Genomic DNA, 18,815 nt, shown 5'->3' on the forward strand with positions numbered 1-18,815 from the left:
CGTACCAATCCCCTGAATCATTCACTCAGCAGCACTGTTTGGGTTTGGTTTAGGATGTTTCTCAGATTCAAGTTGAGGCTGGTTTGATGTTTCGCTCTTCAAAGTTATTCACCACCCAGCCCTTTTGTGGCTCCATTGAGTTCAGAAGTTGGCACTGGAGCCATGTGCTGTATCTGAGCTTTCACAATAGCAGCCAAACAAATTAATCTTTTCCAAAGATGCAATGTGGAAGACTACTGCGCCTTCTATTTTTATGGCAATGTTTTTGCTTTATTTCATACTCAGATTCTAGGCTGCATTCTGTACCATTTCCTGGCCTTGAATACTGAATAACTCCTTACATGCTGAAGCTGTAACACCTCCTAACTGTAGTCTTATAAACCAGGGCAATATGGCAATCTAGGATATTCTATGAATAAATCTAAACTGACCTGCAGCCTTACCAGCATTCTTGTTTCATGGTACCTTTCATTTGAAGGTCAGACTGTAGCTTCCTAAACTCTTAATTAAAATAATAGAAACATGGAGCTGTCTCATGTCCCAGCTGCTCTGTGTTACCGGCATGAATGATTGGACCGTTGGAATAGAAAGCAGCAATAAATAACATTGAGCTCTTTTATGCGAACACTCATCAGCCACACAAACTTTCCCAGGCAAACAGAAAGGTAAATGACATTATACCTTCTTTACACCTAGTTATATAGCTGAACTATATGCAAATCCGAGGAATACTTCCTCTGGGCTCTCCCCGCTATAATTGTAGCAGACTCTCCCTTTACATCTAAGCACAAAACACAGACCCAGAATTCATTCCTACCCAGAGGTAACATTTCCTCTCTCGCAAGCCAAAGTTAGCTCTGGCCCCAAACAATTGCTGCACAAGTATTTACGCAAGTGCTTACATTCGTATTTGCAATGGGTGTGCAGGAAAACACAAGTGTTGGGTGAATCTTTCTCATTCCAATAAGCAAGAACAAAAAATTTTCCCCTTTTCTTAGCCATGGCAGGACTCCTAATTTAAAACTAGATGCTAGCCATATTTTGTACCTAACACATGATGCAGCTCAATTCCGCTGTAGTCGGAAGGCAAGATCTGCTGCAGTGGACTCCAGAATCTTTTGCATTGCCTGTGGACCACAACGTTACCTTGAGAGGAGCTAAAATAAGAAAGTCACTTTAATAGTGAGTTTGCTCGTGGTCTGGACAATGTGGAGCACCACTGGTAGGAAGTTTGGCTCCCCGCTGCACAGCAGGTCATCCCTGCAACAGGGGTGTAAAAAGGAGGAGACAGTGTAATGCCAGAAAAGGTCTAGCAGTACACAGGGCTGCCCAGTGGGAGGGCTGCTGGCAATCTTTGCAACTCTCCAGGGGGGCATCCCCCCAAAACAGCACCAGAGGTCACCTGAGTCTGACCCACCACCTCCCAACAGTCTCAAGTGGCAGCTGGAATTGCTCTTCCTGATGACTCGAGCAGTACAAACAGTGGGGGAATCTCTCCCCATGTGAATCACTGAAAATGGAAAATAATAATCTTAAATTAAAGATATAATCAGTCTGCAACCAGCAAAACTTTGTCAGCACAAGAATAAGACATTCTCCTTAATCCTGTCCTTGGTGAAAGAAGTTTATTCAAGTATTTATCTAACCTTGTATTTAACCAGGAAATCCAGCTGAGCTAATCACTTTCTGCCAAAGAAATATTTGGGCACTTGTCTGCCATGACATTTTTGAGTGATTCTGTGCACCGTGGCCATTCTTTTAATGGCTTAATCACACGCAGAAAGAGCCACACATTTTTTGATGATGTTTCCTTCAGAAAATCAAAGAACGTTGTCGTCAGAGAAGACATAAGAAAATGTTGTGCATTATTTGTAGAGGTGACGCCTCAAGATGAGAGGCCAAGACGTTCTGCCTCACATACTTTGTATGGACCTTTTTTTCTCCTGTCCAAGTTCATGCTATTTCATTCTGCACTTTACATCTTTAACCTGCACGAATGCTTTCTTCTACTGAGATTTCAAACAAGAGGCTCCTTTTTGTGCCATAACACCTAAGAGTTTGATGGCTTCGTTACCTCTAACAATGATAATACTAATACAGCAGTGTGCTTTGCTGCATATCTTCTCATAAATAGCAAGATATTCCTTGTACACAGACATGCACATGCTTCCACACAATGTGTGATGAGTTTATGGGTAGAAAGACGTAAGAGAGAATGAAGAAGTTAACACTTTTCACAGAGAGGAAATAATACAGATAACAGCAATCCTGAGAACACTAGATTTGTAGTTATTCTGGGTAGAAACTCACACTCAGAAAGTCTTAAAAAGTCATTTAGGGAACTGCTACCCCCAGGCCTGTAACACCAGAGAGGGCAAAGCGTGCCTCAGTGGCTCTGCAGGTAAAATGGTGGCTACTGAGCTGGCCTCATTCAGGGCCTCAGGATGAACAGTACATCTGCTCCTAATACTCTCCTACCATGGCAGTCGCAATGGGAGCAAAAGGAACCCCAACTGGCCCTTGGATTTCACCACCTCATCCCACCTCTGTCTGTGCAAGACTCACATGTTAAGATCATCAGAAAAGAAGAAAAGAAAAAGACAGATGCTTGAGACTCGTCCCCCTCCTTGTCTCTTGGAAGAATTATTCAACAATAATAATTGTCAAATAATTAGCTGCCACTACCCCCTCCATTGTCCCCTTCAAATTGCCACCATGCTGAGTCACGCTGTGGCGAGGGCCTTGCGAGCTCCGGGTGTCCCTGACGTCCCAAGGCCCTCTGCATGGCGGCCTCAGAGCGGGCCCGCCTGGGCCTCCCTGACCCACCCGGCCCGAGCGGCACAGAGCCGCCTCGGCTTCCCCCGAGACACCAGTGGGAACCAAAAGGCTTGCAGCAAGCCCTCTGCATGCTCAGCACCTTTCAGGATCAGGCCTTGAGTTAGAAAGTCATGCGGATGTGGCCACAGTCAAATATGAAACAGCTGAATATGCTGCAACTGGGCACATTGTCTTCAGATCAGGCCCTGGAAGAATTAAAACCAAGTGTGTGATCTGAGCATGCTGAAATGAACTCCAAATGAAATTAAGAGTTAGCTCTCTCCATAGCAGGGAGCACAGGATCAGATTGTTAGGTTTTAATAAAGTGTGGCCAGTATTTTAATAAAGTGTGGCTAGTATATTATCCAACATGCTTTTACAATTACTGCAGAAACAAGGACAGGAACTTCATTAACACTTTACAGGGGAAAGAAAGCTGTGCTACAGGCAAATGATATATTGCTATTGTGACTGTAGGTGTCCTGCATTTAAAAAAACAAGGAAAAAATTCTGGGGAAGGGAGTAATTACACTGTCAGCAAATGTGTTTGTGTTAGCAATGAACTATTCCCTTCCAAGTCCCACAGCCACTCGGAGCCTGCATCGCCACACGGCGAATTTCTAGGACTGAAGGTGACTCCATAAACACAACATAGCTGTAATGTGAGAGACAAAACTCCTGAAGGAAAAAACCCACATGCAGAATCATTTACAAAATGTGTTTTCCAGCCGGCTGCAACAACCATTGGCAGGATTACACTTACCGCTTTTAAAGTGGAGGTTAACTGCTTTGATAAAGCACAGGTGAGGTGTATCTTGCGAGTTGCACGTCAGGCAGGATTAGCTCCTTGGCAAATTATCAAAGCCAACTGATAGCAAAACAAGTTGGGACTCTCCTACAGTGGCAGTTTAAAACTAGGTGTAACTTCAGCTAAAACAAATGAATACAGTGGGGGTATAAGGGGACTACCTAACTAATTAACCCCTTCGTTAACTCCCAGGCAGTTTACAGTGTTTTGTAGAAATCACGGAGGGCTCAAGAAACTTAATATATTGTTGGGTAAATTAGAGTGAAACTCAGTTACTTGGAGAATTCTTTCTGTGTAGTTTGGGGATTCAGTTCAGGGTGTTAAGAAGGAAGGGACAAGGAGACCATGAAGTGAAATGCTTCATTGAGTCTTCTGGTGCCCCCTGCACAGATTCCCGTGTTGCAGGAGCAAGCTCATAGTAGAAGGCACACAATGTTCCTTAGAATAGGGAAAGGCTGCTCTGCAGTTTGGGAAGAGTAGTTCTAAGCATCCGCTGAGAATGTAAAACCACCCATTAAAATCACTGTACCGAGTTTTGAGACAGATTTTTATACTGTTTTGAATAAGAACAGCTGAGGCACTACAGGAGAAATCCACATATGAAGAATTACTAATTCCTCCAAATAGTCAATACAGTAGATATCTATAATGCCTGTAATAGCATAATCATGCACAGGCTCAGAAATGCTGCCCTTTACGTCTTCTAACAATTTTCTAATTTTGCATTTTTGTCTCACTGTAGCAGGAAATACCAACAATTGTATATGCTCACAGTGAGCACATGTCTCATTCGGTGTCCCAGCTACCCCAACAAGATCATGCAGTTTGTGGAAACTGGGGAGAGTAACCAGTTCTGTAGCACTGCATATGGGAAAACCAGGCATGCAAAACTGGATGTTGGGCTGAAAATGTGGCTTGTCAGGGATAATGAAAGAGACGGGAGGCAATTCAGAAGAAGAAAAGTGACAATCTGACAACATGCTCAATTAATGTAGTAAGATTTTGCATTCACTTCATGAGTAGTAAATCAAAGCATAAGTAGGAATGATACGAACTTTTTAATATTAAAAACTATTCCCATAATATGCAAAGTCAGGGAATACGAGTAAATTTCTGTCTGTTGCCAATCATTAACTGATTTAGGATAGACCTTGTTGAGTAATTATGTTTAATAAGAGCTTGTCCATACAAGCTGCTATCAGATGTCATTTTATACAGTTTCAAGCCAGATATAATGGGTTAGATGCACATATTAACCTTCTGTAATACTGTACTGGCTTTTTATGGGAGAGGGGTGGGAAAATTCAAAACTGATAATTGTGTGGCTTCCTTTCAGACAGTTGTATTTGATCTAATTTGATTTATTGCTGCACATTTTGAATGAGCAGAAATGTCTTGAGGGGAAAAAAGAGACTTGTTACAGTAAATGTTCTCATTAATATATTTTCACCTGCTTGCTTGGTGGGCTCCATAGTTGGCTGCATTCATTACTGTTTGGGAGTCTTCTGTATTAAAAAGTTACTCTTTATCTTTTGCTCTCTCTTGTAGGGATGTAATGAGCTTCCCACACCCTCCGCAAGAGGTGATTGTGTAACTAATCCATGCTGGCATAACAACGTCTTCACCTAGATTACTAATATTGCTAAACATAAATGCAGGACAAAGGCAGATGTCTATTTTTGTGAGTAAAGCACAGCTGTAACACAAAGGCAATTTTTCCCAGGTGGTCCTAGACGATAAATGTCTGAACCTCAAAGATAAGTGAGTATGAAGGTTAGAAGTTCCACTTCTTTTTAGAGAATCGTATAAAACTTTGGGTGCTAATATTACTTGAAGGCACAAAACCACAAACAGTTTTCCTGATTGCTCAAGGGCTTCTGGGTCCCCAGTGTAACTCAGCTTAGTCTTTAATGTACTGCCACTGTTTTTCTTCAGCAGTGAGACGTGGAGAGATGAACCAGTGCCTTTTCTATCACAGTCTTTCTAAGAAAGGCGTACACACTTAAAAAGGCATAAGAAAATTATAAACTTCTATGTCTTTGAACTACCCACTCTGCAGTGTAAGGACTCAAGGTTCTTCTGCAGTTTAAGCACAGAATTAAAAAAATCAGTATTCTTGGGGCTGACTTTTGTCCCTGACTTTCTGCATGATGGTTAGAAAGGGACATATCTTTACAGTGAATTCTTACATAAATCCTTGCTCCAGAACAGTTTCTTTTATTAATTTATTAGCATCCACACTTCACAGACTGCTGGATCCTGTGAGTCAGGCCACTATACAGCAGCAACATAATTTCAGGTGACCTGTCTGCATCTGCACCTGTGTGTTTATGTGTCCATAGGGCCACGTGCTGTTTCTGATACCAGTTGGACAGCAGGTTGTGTGTACCAGCTCTCGAGTGATTCACACCGTTTACTATGTTGGGTATTGTTTGGCTCCAGCTCAATCTCCCCCTTAAACAACATTGTTGCTGGATGCAGGAGAGTTTATGCACTGACTGGAAACAAGGCAAGTCACCTGAGTTCTCCTGAAAGCATGGAGGGGGACAGGGCATAAATCTGCACCTGAAAACAATAATCAAAACACTCAGTACAAATCCCTCCCTTTCTTAGGTGGGTTTTAAGTTCAAAATAAGGCTTTGCTGCCTTATCTAACTTGGGTCTTATTCACTAGCATTGTAAAGACTTGTTATGGTTTTATTTGGCGCTGCCTCTTCATGTGTTTCTGTACATGTACTGTCTACTTGTGCCATGTGATTGCAGTGGCATGTGTTTGCCTTGCTGAGGGACATCTCAGACACGAACGCTTTCTGCTTCATAGCGTGAATTTATCTTTGTCTACGAATGTTTTCTGGGTTCATTTTGATGCTGATCTTCATTGGGTCAGCCCTACTTTTGCTCTGTAGGTTACACGTGTGGGGCTTCCCTCAAACAGTGAAGCAGCATCTGTGTGTGCAACATACAAACAACTCCACTGTGTTTGGTGTTGACAGTCTGAAGAAATACCACCTAAATTAGGTCTTGACATACTAGGTTTTGGTCAGGGAGGTGATTTGTTCTGCTGACACTGGTTTGGATGTTTTAGTTGTGTTTGCTATTCACTATGAAATCTTTATGAGAAAAGAAGCAGAATTTATGTAAAACTAGAGGAACAGGCATTTATTTCAACAAAGGGGGGGGCTGAGAAAAGAAGATCATGTACTCTCATGTTTTCTTGGCCCATTTGGTAAGGTTTCTGTTGAAATTTCTCCTGTTACAGCATAAATTTATGGTGTATCTCAGTATGGCCTTGGGTATACCTCTAGAGCAGTCTGAACGAGAACACCTCTAATCTGTGGGAACTTCATATTTCAGGCTCCATCTAGATGTGAAGTTTAATTTTCTCAACTATATTTTTACCCTGAGATATACAGAAAACACAAACATTTGGTATTCAGGGAAGTGTATGTCATTTGCATTCTCATCTCCAGTGACTGCACGTACCGTCTGCTGGTGTGCACACAGGGGCTGGGCTGCCCACATTGTTAGGGTGACAGTGCTCCCAGAGCAAATACCCTGTGGAGTGACTCTTGCCTTTTCTGACAGGCATACTCGTTATGGAATTTCTCTTATTACCTGTGCTATAATCCCTCTCTGGGGGCATGCCTTCTGCACAAAATTAATTTCATTTGGCCACAGAAACTCCCTGAGCCTTTGGCATATAAGTCTTTATACATAGGTTTGCCTTAGATGTTTTTTTTTTCTCTACTTCATTTATAGGACCCGGTAAAAAATGTCTTGCACCAAGCTGAATTGAAGGTCATTATTGAGTTAAACTCAGTCTGTACTTGCAGAAGAAAGCTGCTTTTTTTTTTTTTTTTCCCCTCCTTCAAAAAGCCATTTGAGGCTTGATCTGTCTTTATTGACTGAGCTGACTAATGTGCAGGAGGGATGAGCTGAGTCTGCTCAGGTTTGGAGATGGACTAAAGGCAAGTCTACACCTGGTATCTCCTCTGCATCATACTTTACAGCTCAAATGGAGTGAAAATTTTCCACATTTCTTGTATTTTTATACTCCTTCCTTTTTTCTCTCTCTTCCTCTCCTTCTTTTCCTTTCAGACAGGTAATTATATCTGACATTTTGAGAGGTAAATGTTTTTTCGGCAACAAAAATAATTTTGCAGAAAGTGCCTGCTTTTTTTTGAAAAGCATTGGTCTTCATGGAAAAGGGGAAAATTCAAACAATTCAGTTGAAAATAAAAGTAAGATTCAGTCCAAAAGCTTCTGAGCTTTCAGTGTAACTGAAAATGCTTGAACGGTTGAAATTCCCTCCAGAGGATGGAGGGAAAAAATAAGTATTTTCTTACTATTTCTAGTAATTCCAGTATTTCACCTCAAGGGGGAAGTTGGGTTTGTTGAAGTTGGTTTTTCCACAGCAGTTGCTGTTTGAATCCTCTCATTCCCTCTTTCTCTTTTTATTGCTTTCCCCACAGTTTAGACCAGATTTTAATATTTCTTATCTTTTTCTCTCTCTAAAACACCGAGTCTTGCTGTCAGTTTGCTGTTCATGAAAGGAGAGGGGGGAGGAAAGGAGACACACAGCTGAAAATTATCATTTTTAGGAATGATAACAGTAATTAAAAACATTATGTTGATTTTTCTTTTGTAACACTTTTTTTTTTTTTTAAAAAAAATTGTCTCCTCTCTCTTCCAAAACTTAATAGGCTCTGCTTGAGCATTTGTTAGGTGGCGTGTGGATTCAAGGGCTTCACATTTCATCAGCATCCTTAATGAGATTGAGGTGCCTCTAATATATCTCAGCCCTTTTAATGAATTCTTTATAGCTCTTAACTGCTTCAGATAGAGATTGACGAGTGTAACCGGTAGCGCAAAATCTTGGCATGCAATAAGACGAACAGCCCCATCCTTTCCCTCTGGCATCCCATCTGAATTTCTTCAGCAGAGATAACCAAGAATCTGTCACTGCTATGAAGTTTGTGAAATTTAATTAGGAAACTAATAAAAAAGCTCTCATGTAGTACTACAGTTTCCTAGGAGATATTATGTATTGTTTAAGAGCTTCTACCACTGGAGCAGGATTACATGTGTTAGAGACCTGTTATTTGAGCAAAGAGAGTTTAAGATTGACCATGTCTCTTTTGTAAAACATTTTCTACTAGGGTTAATACTTTACCAGACATATTTGCACTCTTTGAATGAGCCATTTATACACCAGTGATGAACTGAGACTGGGATATTAGATTTAAATACCACTCACTTTGGAGAGAGATGTGGGCGGTTTTTTTCCTTTTTCCTAGTTTCCATTCTTGGCCACATTCTCAATCAAAAAGGGCCCATTTTCCAGTTCTAACTCCAATGTTCTGGAAAACATCCTAGCCCAATTAGAGTTTTTCTCTTTGGGCTTTTCAGAGGCAAAGACTGGGTCAGGTTGTCTCAGCTGTAGTGGAGAAGCCATAAATGATAGTAAAAGTAGAATCAGATTAGATTCATCACAGTGGATCGTTCTGCAAGATCTTCTCCTGAGCAAACGCTAGGTGTGATATGTCCAGACATACTCTTTTTCAACTCAGTGGACGTTTTGGCACTAACTTCAATCAAGGGAGTTTCACTTTTATGCAATTATTTTCAAGATATCTTGTAGTTAGTAGATTAGATTTTATTCTGGTGGTACACTCTATAAAACATAGTCCTGTCAACTAATCTGTAAATACATAGAGTATACAGCTAGTCTTAGAATTCACCAGAAAATGGGTTAATTGTACCTTGAGAACTTTAAAGATTTCAAATATTCTTCCCATACCACATCAGAAAGCCACTAATCTTTGTATTTGTGTTTAGATATTTTTGTTGTGATAAGTCAACTTATATTTGAAAATGAAAAGCTGCTGCAAATAAAGAACATTTTTTTCAGTTCTGAAAATGCCAAAGAAAGCTTCTTTGACCATTTCAAAACCATTGTTTTTAGAAGAATAATTGAAATGAAAAAAATCTACTGAAGCTGTCCCACCCTTCCTAACTATATCTGTTTGGGCAAAGCAGCATATTCCAGCAATTAAAAGAAACCACATTAAAAAGTATTGACCAAGTTTAGTTAATATTTATTGCTCTTTGATAACTGAAGAATAGGAAAATCTTCTCAGCAAGGCGCCATGAGAAGGATTTTCTTGGAGAGCAGTTTTACTGAGAAAATCATGGCTCCATTATGACTTTCTCAGCTGAAGACCTGGCCTTTTGGCCTCTCAGTGAATGAACATCGAGGACTTTTTGCACTTCCTGAAAGCTGCATGGTAAGGGGATTTTATTGTTCAAGGCTGTAGATAGCACACTAAGCTGAAAGGGAGGCAGTTGTTTCCCCAAAACGCTTGGACTGCAATAGGCTGCTGAGAGGGTGGTATATGTATTTGTGCAACAGCATGATTGTTGGAGCCTTCTAGTGACAGATGTTGTTAAACTGATTTATTATCAACATAAAGGATGTTCAGTAATAATAAAACAATGATGAATCCTCACTTTCTGCTGAAAGGCAGCAGCTCATGGCCTGTAAGATGAATTCTACAGAATTCAGCTCAACAAAGTAAAAATGTTTGTCCTTTAACAATAATAAGAGAGATCTTTAGCATACTTCCAGTCCTCCAGAATAAAATACTCAAAATGAATTGTATTTTCACAACAGCTCATAGCATTGTCCTAATGACTGATAACAGGTTTCTCAGCTGTGGGGTGTTTGTGGTGCAGAAAGTATCTTTATCTGGTTGTGACAAGGGAGTCAGGACTCAGCTCTATTGTTAGATCTCTTGTAGTCTTGCAGAAGTGTCAAGTGAGTCATTTTACCTTGATGAACAATAGTGACCTCATTAATGTGCTGTGAGCAGCAACTGACTAATGAATGTGGCACTGAGCTGCTTCTGCAAGGTAGCAAGTACCCTTGAGCCAAGAAGTTTATGAAATTATATCCATGAGCATTTGACCTATCAGACAAACCTTGTGCTGAACCGATGACAGTGTTTGACCAACATATCATTAAGATTTCCTCATGGTTAGGAAGGAATTGTGTGGAATTAAATTATTTTCCTGCAGGCTGAAAGGCTCTTGGGAGTGTTATTTGATTATGGAGCTTGCTGCCTCTCAGTTATGGGTTCAGATCCAGCCTTATTAACTCTCACTGAAAAATTATACCTTGTCCCTACTGAAGGGACTCTGTTCCAAATGGGAAGCCCATAACATGACTTAAAGTCATCTTTGTTGTAAGGAGTATTGGGTGCTGCCGCAAAGAACCAAGAATGAATATGAATGTGCCACAGGCATCACCTAGAAGCAGAACATCTTGGAGTAAGGATGGAGTTAAACTTCTGTCTCCGTGGTATAATTACTGTGTGAAATGGGCTGTTTGTAATTATGATTATATTAAACCTGATAACATTTTTGGGCCAGATTCTCTCCTCATTTATACTGGTATGAATCAGGAGACTGTGAGAAGAGATCTTGGCCAGAGAGTTCTTCAGATAAACCTCAGGCTAAACAAGATTGAAATCTTCCACACCCATGATACCCCTCCAAATATCTCTTTTGTTCTTCTGTTAAAGGCCAGGTATATTTATGGTGCAAACCATATTAAGATTATTGCGATTAATTAACTGTGTTCAGAAGTTTTTAATCTTACCCTCTTCAGGAGTACTAAAATAATTTACATACCAAAACAATAGTGTTGAAAAAGTTTCCATCTGTTTTCCATCTTTTCCAAGAAATCTTTAGACATTGGCCTTTTTCCTAGGAGACCATGTCCCCAAGGAAGCATATCCTGACCATCATGCCTTTCAAACTACACTAATTAAGGTGCTTCTATGTGAGTCATGGGGACTTTCCTCTTCTTTCGTAAGATATGAATGATGATCATTGGGAAAAAAAAAAAAACAAAACTGAACCGTGTTACTAATGGTCAGGAAGCATGATAGTCTATAAATTCACCTGATTTTAGCTGATACAGACAGAACCATAGAAGAGCTAGACTGTCAAATGATGTAAATAGCTTAGCTCCACTGAATTGCTGCTGAGCTGTCCTTATACATTCAGTGTATAAAGCAAATATATGACATCAGTAAATCTGGTATAGCAACATGGCTTTGGATGTAAACCATTCCAAACACTGAACAGATTCAAAAGCAAAATGAAAAGCTATTTATGAAAAAAATTACCAGAAAAAAAAATCTAAATAAACAAAACCTTATTTATTTGCAATGCATAATTTCAGCAGTTTTATTTATAACAAAACCTCGTTTCTTTTAGAGATAAAAGCTGTTATACAATATGTTATCTCAGTGACTATCTAGCAGTCATTCTTAATTTTATTTACTTAAACACTTGCAACTTTTTTTAGCACATACAAAGTGATGAGAAAATCTTGATTGCTAGGTGTAATTTTTCTGAATCACTGCTCTCATGACAGGAGTTCTAAAGAAGAAATGAAAATAGGAAGCTCTCCTACAGTAGTCGTCTCCATTCCTAAACTCATCCCTCAACAAAAAAAAATATTATGTATTTCCACTTTTGTACATTCTATACACTTTGTACATGACCAGCAATGTTGCAAAAAGTTAACAATGAAATTAGCGGTGTTAAATTTGTAACAAAAACACAATGATGAAAAATTGGTCTGTGCCAAATAGAATGAAGTTTCTGAAAGTTGTCTATAACAAGGAAAAGAGAAGATGCTGTTTGTAAAGTGTCTATAGTCTTTTGTGAAGAAGGCAATAGAAGATGACATCGTACCAAGAGGTATCAAAACTGCTGTACCAACTCCAAGTTTCTGTGGTTTTCCCAAGTTCAGAACTGTCCATACAGCTGTGGTTCCAGTTCAGGTCAAAACTGGAAAGGAACTGTCTCCAAAGCCAAACTTTGTGCCTGAGGGAACAGGAATATCACAAGAGTATTGCAATTTTTTTTTTTTTTAATTTATTTGGGACTACAAAAAAACCCAAAAGCAGCTCATGGGATTTTGACATTCCTGCTGCAAACTCCACTGGTGGCATTTTGATGTAGCCTCAAGGTAGAAAGCCCTCACTGTCCCAGAGATACAGGCAGCAACCTTTTAGTCATTAAAATATTTTTTAATGAATACTTCACCTATTCTCCAACTCCCTGAATTACATTATTGCTCCTTATCCCCAGAGACTGCCATTCTGAATCCTTTTCTTGTCTCCCAGGCTCAGCTAAGAAGATGATATGAATCATGTAGAGTTAGTGCATCAGATGGATGCACCAAGGTAGTTTGGAAGTCATTTCGGAAGTCTCATTTGGACCTAAGTATGTGCTCGTGCCAGACACAGACCTCATGGGGAAGGGAAACAGGGCTGGGGGTGATGTGTCCCATGCCACGGGATGCAGCCCCCCCTTTCCAGACTAGAGCTGCCCATGCTCCTGCTCCAGCCTGGCAGGACTGCGTCCTCCTCAGACAGCACAGCACAGCTTTGACCCTGGCAACATGCAGTTCAGACTTCTCAGCACTGTCACCACAAACTGCTATCAGATTCTTGACAATTAGGAAGGAATTGCTGCCCAGAAAGCAGCACTACATGCAGGAATAGCAGAAACAGGGTGTCCTGTATGCACTTCAGGCAGATTTCAGCCAAAACAGAATTGGGCACAAGGCAGGAATTGATTCTGCCAAGTATAAAAATGTTTGAGTTTGTTTATTCTGGTGCTATCCAGGTTTATCTCTCGTCTGTGCTAGACCAGGACTTGATCTGAACTGGCCCTCTGGGTTAAAAAGGAAAGGCATGAGCAAAGCAGCAGCCAAACCTGCAGCTGAACCCCCTTGTCCTCCTTCCCCATCCCCAGCCTGGAGCCAAGTAGGGCAGGTTGAAGAGCAGCACCTGCCTCCTGCCCCGAGGGAAGCCCTTGGCCAACAACAAAATTGCAGGCAGGGATGCCCTGGGAAATGGGTATTTCTCCTTCCCCCACCCGAGGACTTACATGACCCAGACATGGACAAGGGCAGCGGCAGGAGGGAAAGGGTTTTGTTCCTCGCCTGTCTTTGAACTGGCAATTTGCATCGTCCTTCTATTTTCACACAAAAGGGTATTTGGTAATTTTGTATTCTATAACAATGAGTCTGGTATTTCCGTAGTGATGCATATTGTTATAATCTCTCTCTGCTTTGTTTCCTCGACATATTTTTTTATTAAAAAGTCTTCCCAGCCTTAAATAAGTACAGAATAAGTGTGGTCATTCTGGGAACATGAGAGGCCTGATTATCTGACCATCAAAGCCTATGCTGTAAACAGGATACTAGTAAACAGGAACTGAACCCCATATGGAGAGTTTGTGGTTTTCTTCAGCCTCTGTTTGTTATGTCTTACATCCTGTTAATTATAGAAAAAGAGCTGGAAAGTTGGAAATAATCTTTTCTCCAGATTATTTCCAGCTTCCCTCAGATAGAAGAAAATGTGGTATAGAACTGTCTTACCTTGCTTCCTTCAGATGTAAAGCATTAAGACAATTCATTCCAAGGGGATCACTTTTCAAGAGGATTATAAGTATTATTTTTTTTTTAAATTACAAAATTAAAATTAAGATCTTAGCATCTTATTCAGGGAATCCTTTTGATTTTTAGCTTATCTTTTCAGCTTTTCAGTGTATTCTTTGGAGTTTGAGAACTTTTGATAGCTTTTTAGGAGCATTTGTATGACTGCTATAATACACATCTAAGTTGGTGGGTTTTTAGAATGAAGATTTTGCTGCTCAAAAACAAGTGACAGAATTTATTTTAAAGTCACAGTTTTCAAATTATCTGTGTTGTTAGGAGGTCTTGCTAACAGTGTATCTTTCCCAGCCTACTGACATTGCTTGCTTAGCTACAGCAGATGTTCATGCATCCAGAGTGGTTTCTACCAGGCTGGCCAAAGCAGTGGTCAGAGTAGACAGCTAAACCTGTATTCCTACTGCTTGCTCTTTACCATTGATTTATATCTTTCCAGCATGGTTCAGTCCAAGCTCCCAATGTTAGAAAGTGGAATTTCTAACTATTCTATTTCCAAAATACTGGAAAGTGTCTATCTCTGAAGTTTGGCATTTTGAGGTTCTTTTCCCCCTTTTTCTTAAGTACCTAATTTGGAGTTTTGGTGCCTGATGGAGCCACATCAGAGGAATGGTGTAGGTGGTCATGCTTTGTTTAGACCTACCCTTACCAGATTAGGCTTTGGTTTTGCAAAGCAAAAAGACAAAATCTGTTTGGTTCAAGGTTCCACTTTGTGACGAACTGCAAGTACCAACCACTGCTTGTGTTTCTTAGACAGCCCTGAACCAGAGACCACAAATAAATCTCCTGTTATGTTATTTTTCAGCTCTCTACTCTCAACACTGTTTCTTTAAACAGCTCTCTGATGCTAACCATCTGGTCCAAATTGCTACATTACTCTTGAATTCTGTAAGGCCAAGTCTCGTGTGCTCTACCCCCAGCAGCAAACTCAGCATCCAGGCTCAGGCCAAGTCCTCCCCCTGCGATGCAGAGCCTCAGCTGCTATCGGGTCTCATCCCTGAGGGGAAGAAGACAGGAGGAGCTCTCCTGCCCTGTATCCCCTGGGCTCAAGGCCTTACAGCACCTCCAGTCCTAGGGCTGCCTCTGGGACAGGAAAATAGTGTCGGGATTATGGGATCATTAGAAAGAATTAAAGAAACGTCAAGAGAATTGACTGCTTACAAACAATAAGGTTTGGATGCTATAAAAATGCTCAGTTCTGGCATAACTCTGCTCCCATTAAACTCAAGGAATAAAATTCCTACTAGCTTTACCAGGAGCAGAGTGTGGCTAGTGCTGAGAGCTTTTGAAAATCCCACTGTATAGCTGCACCCACTTTATGTATTCATTTTAATGACATGATTAATAAAATACCAATGGAGCTCCAAACAGTTCTGTGTTCATTTTCCAAAGCAGTTTGACTCATCCGTAATCATAACCAGACTTCCAATTACACTGGATTTTAATTGTTCTCCTTTAAGGATAATTACTAGTACTCTGAAAAAAATTACTATGAGTAGCTGGTGATGAGTAGGAATAGGCATCCTAGCTTCTCTCAGTCTGTTCTGTCATTTGAGTTACGAGGAATGTAATTGGATATGTGACACCCAGACACAGAGTGGTTTCCAGGATTTGAGAGTGCTCTGTTTCAGTTAATGTGTTAATTTGGGTTCCATCTTCTCATTTGTTCTGCTTTGATCTATCATTTCATAAAGCCAAAGCACCAGGTTATTAAGTGTGTATCCTTGATTTATGTGCAAGACTGAATTTGCATACACATTAATATTTTTAAAGTTTTGGTCCAAATTTCTTCAAGCCATGGTATGGAGTAATACAAGCTGTAATTTCACACTGCGTGGCAACAACTGGTGGGAATAAAATTGTCCTGCAATTTGGCCATATTCACATACCAGAAGCTATTTTCCATTTGGAAATTTTGAATATTGCCAATTGAAATATATCTCTAAGCAAGCTGTAAAGTGAGGCATTACATGAGCTGAAGGGCATGAAGCAGTAGGCTGAATCTCATGTTCAACATATCTAGACTTTGAAGAACATGACATTAAAATCTCAGCAAGTGAGATGACTTCTTTTTGACTGAGAATAAGCAGCCAGGGACTTTATCTTCTGATTAGGAGAGCAGTTAGGATTGAATTTCCTGAAGGTGCTGCCCAAGAGGTTAGATTTGTGATTGTTCACAGCACAGGGCTGTTTTCTGGCATGATTGTATTGATGCTCACCTAGTTAAAATGCCAGTGCCAGAATTCTGCTGCCATTTATCCGTAAGCACAGATTATACAAATGTAACGAGGGTGTCATTCTGACAGACTGGGTCTTTAAACTTTTAGGGCTCTGGAATTATTATTTTTTTTTTCTCTCTGACACCTAGCCCAAAGGGGTTAGCAGAGCTGTTAAGATCCAGAAACGATTGTAGTTCTGTCATACTTTCTTTTTATAATTTCTGTAGGATCCTTTGAAACATAACGTAATACAATAATGTAAATATAATCATATAATCCTTCAAGTTTTATTACAGTAATTATTCGTATTAGATGACTGTTGTTTTAATAATATTGTTTTTCTTCAAAGTACTGCACAAACTCCATATTATAATTAATTTTATTTTAAAAAAGGTTTCCAATGGGAAATGCTGACCCTTAGAAAGGTGTAGTTTTGCTTGTAAAATATCTGTTCCAGTGATACTTCCACCCATCATGGTAAAGTTCAGGAAAATTTCAGAAAAAAAAGGTTGAGATACCAGTCTACAACTCTGCCAAACAGATCTCAGCCAGTAGAGCTGAGGGGTGGATGTCTCTGGTTCAACCTCTGCTCCGCAGTCTTCATCTGAGGAAATGGTACTTGGCACTCTGTTAAATAAGTTGCCCCCTGAGCTATCAGACAAACTGGATCTCCCCTTCTCTGGTTGGAATTGTTTGACTTTGTTCTTTGCTAGAATTAAAAGCTCTGCCTGAGTTAGTTTGATTTCTGGTTGACTGTTTGGCTTCAGAGATGCTGGTTTGTACTTTCTATGAAGTGTATCTGCCCCATCACTGCTGTGGCTTTGCATGTTACGATGGAGAGATTAGTGGAGTTGGAAGATTTTCGCATTTCCTAGAAGTGGCCAATAACTAGGTTTGCCTTCCAATGTCTAAGATTTTATTCAGTGGAAAGTTAATCTTAAATATGAGCATCACGTCCCCTGCCCTCTGATGGTTAATGATTTGAACCTCCTGCCAAGGGATATGGTTGTCCTGCTGGTTCACGGCCTGGCTCATCAGTGAATCTGAAACTGTAAAGGTCCATGGCTTGCTCAGAGCTACCAAGCCATTATCAGATCTGGATTCAAATCCAGAAGCAGATGGTTTTGAGAGCTACGTTCTCAGTTTGAAGACATTGTTTTCCCTCCATTTCTTTTCAGCTTCATAAATGTGTAGCAAAATTTTGCCTCCTTTTAGCTTGTCAGAATAATCTAATCCAGACATTTCTGATTTAAATTACAGCCTTTTCCAGCTAACAAACTTTTAGAACTGACTTTTCTTTTAATCCCTTTTTATTTATTTATTTTTATATATCTTGTCTTAACAAATTATGTTGCTTCATGTCATCTTAAATGATGTGGTGTAAAATTAAAAGAAAAGCCACTTTGTAATGTATCAAAATGTTATTTAAAAAAAACCCAAAATGTTTGTCATTTATTTTGCTCACAAGTAATCCCAAGCGGCAGCGCACTGTGAGGTTTTCTGTGAATGCATTTACAATAGGAGCCAACCACACATTTCACTGAATCAACAGGCTTGTCTCGAGATATTTATGACATGAATGTTGAGACTTCTGTTTAGACAGCCATCCCCAGGGAAGACAGCATTTTTGATAGCGCCTGAAGAAATTAGAAACATGTTGTCAAAAGGGTCTTTGAAACACCTGAAAAATCAATGAAAAAACAACTTCGATGGCTATGTCATTTAGGGTCTTGCAGATGCCATGCTTAATACCTAATTCCCACTGCAGAGAGAATGGAAATGCAACACTCCCGACAGCTGGAGCCAGCAGCAGCACAGCTATCTTCACCATCACTAGCAGAGACAGAACAGCAACAATCCCATTTTGTCACAGGAACTGAGAAACTCTCGCTAGCTCTGGATGTTTCACCTATTAAAAAAATCCTTGCCTGTCTTCACAGCTCAAAGGCTGACTTTCTGTCACTCCCAGGGAGGATGCTGCCCTTCAGTTCACCCAGGGAAGGCTGGTTGCCCCTGAGCTGGGACTCTCTGGCTCACTTCTGGTGGAGGACTATGTGCTAGTTTACAAGTTTCTCATTACTCCATGTAACATATGCAGTCTGAGTTAACTCCAGAACAAATAATATTTTTTCCTGCATTTTCCTGCATTTTCCATCTACAAGATCCCTAAGACATGTTAGCAGCAGATCCTGTACCTTGGGGCTGAAAGGCAGAGGCATATTCTGCAGTGGCTTGCATGGGTGCAAGAGCAAAGCTTGCCAGGGGCAGGGCAGAGGAGATCGATCTGCAAGGCTGATGCCAACCTTGGTCCCAGTTCCCCAGCTGCCTTCTCTTACCACAACCCCTTTGAGTGTCATCTGAACTATTTTTCCAACGAGAGCCAGACTACTTCATCATGTCCTCGGTATGAAAAAACTTGCGAAGGGGGCAACCTTTG

The sequence above is a fragment of the Athene noctua genome, chromosome 16, assembly GCF_965140245.1.
Source record: "Athene noctua chromosome 16, bAthNoc1.hap1.1, whole genome shotgun sequence".
Taxonomy (NCBI): domain Eukaryota; kingdom Metazoa; phylum Chordata; class Aves; order Strigiformes; family Strigidae; genus Athene; species Athene noctua.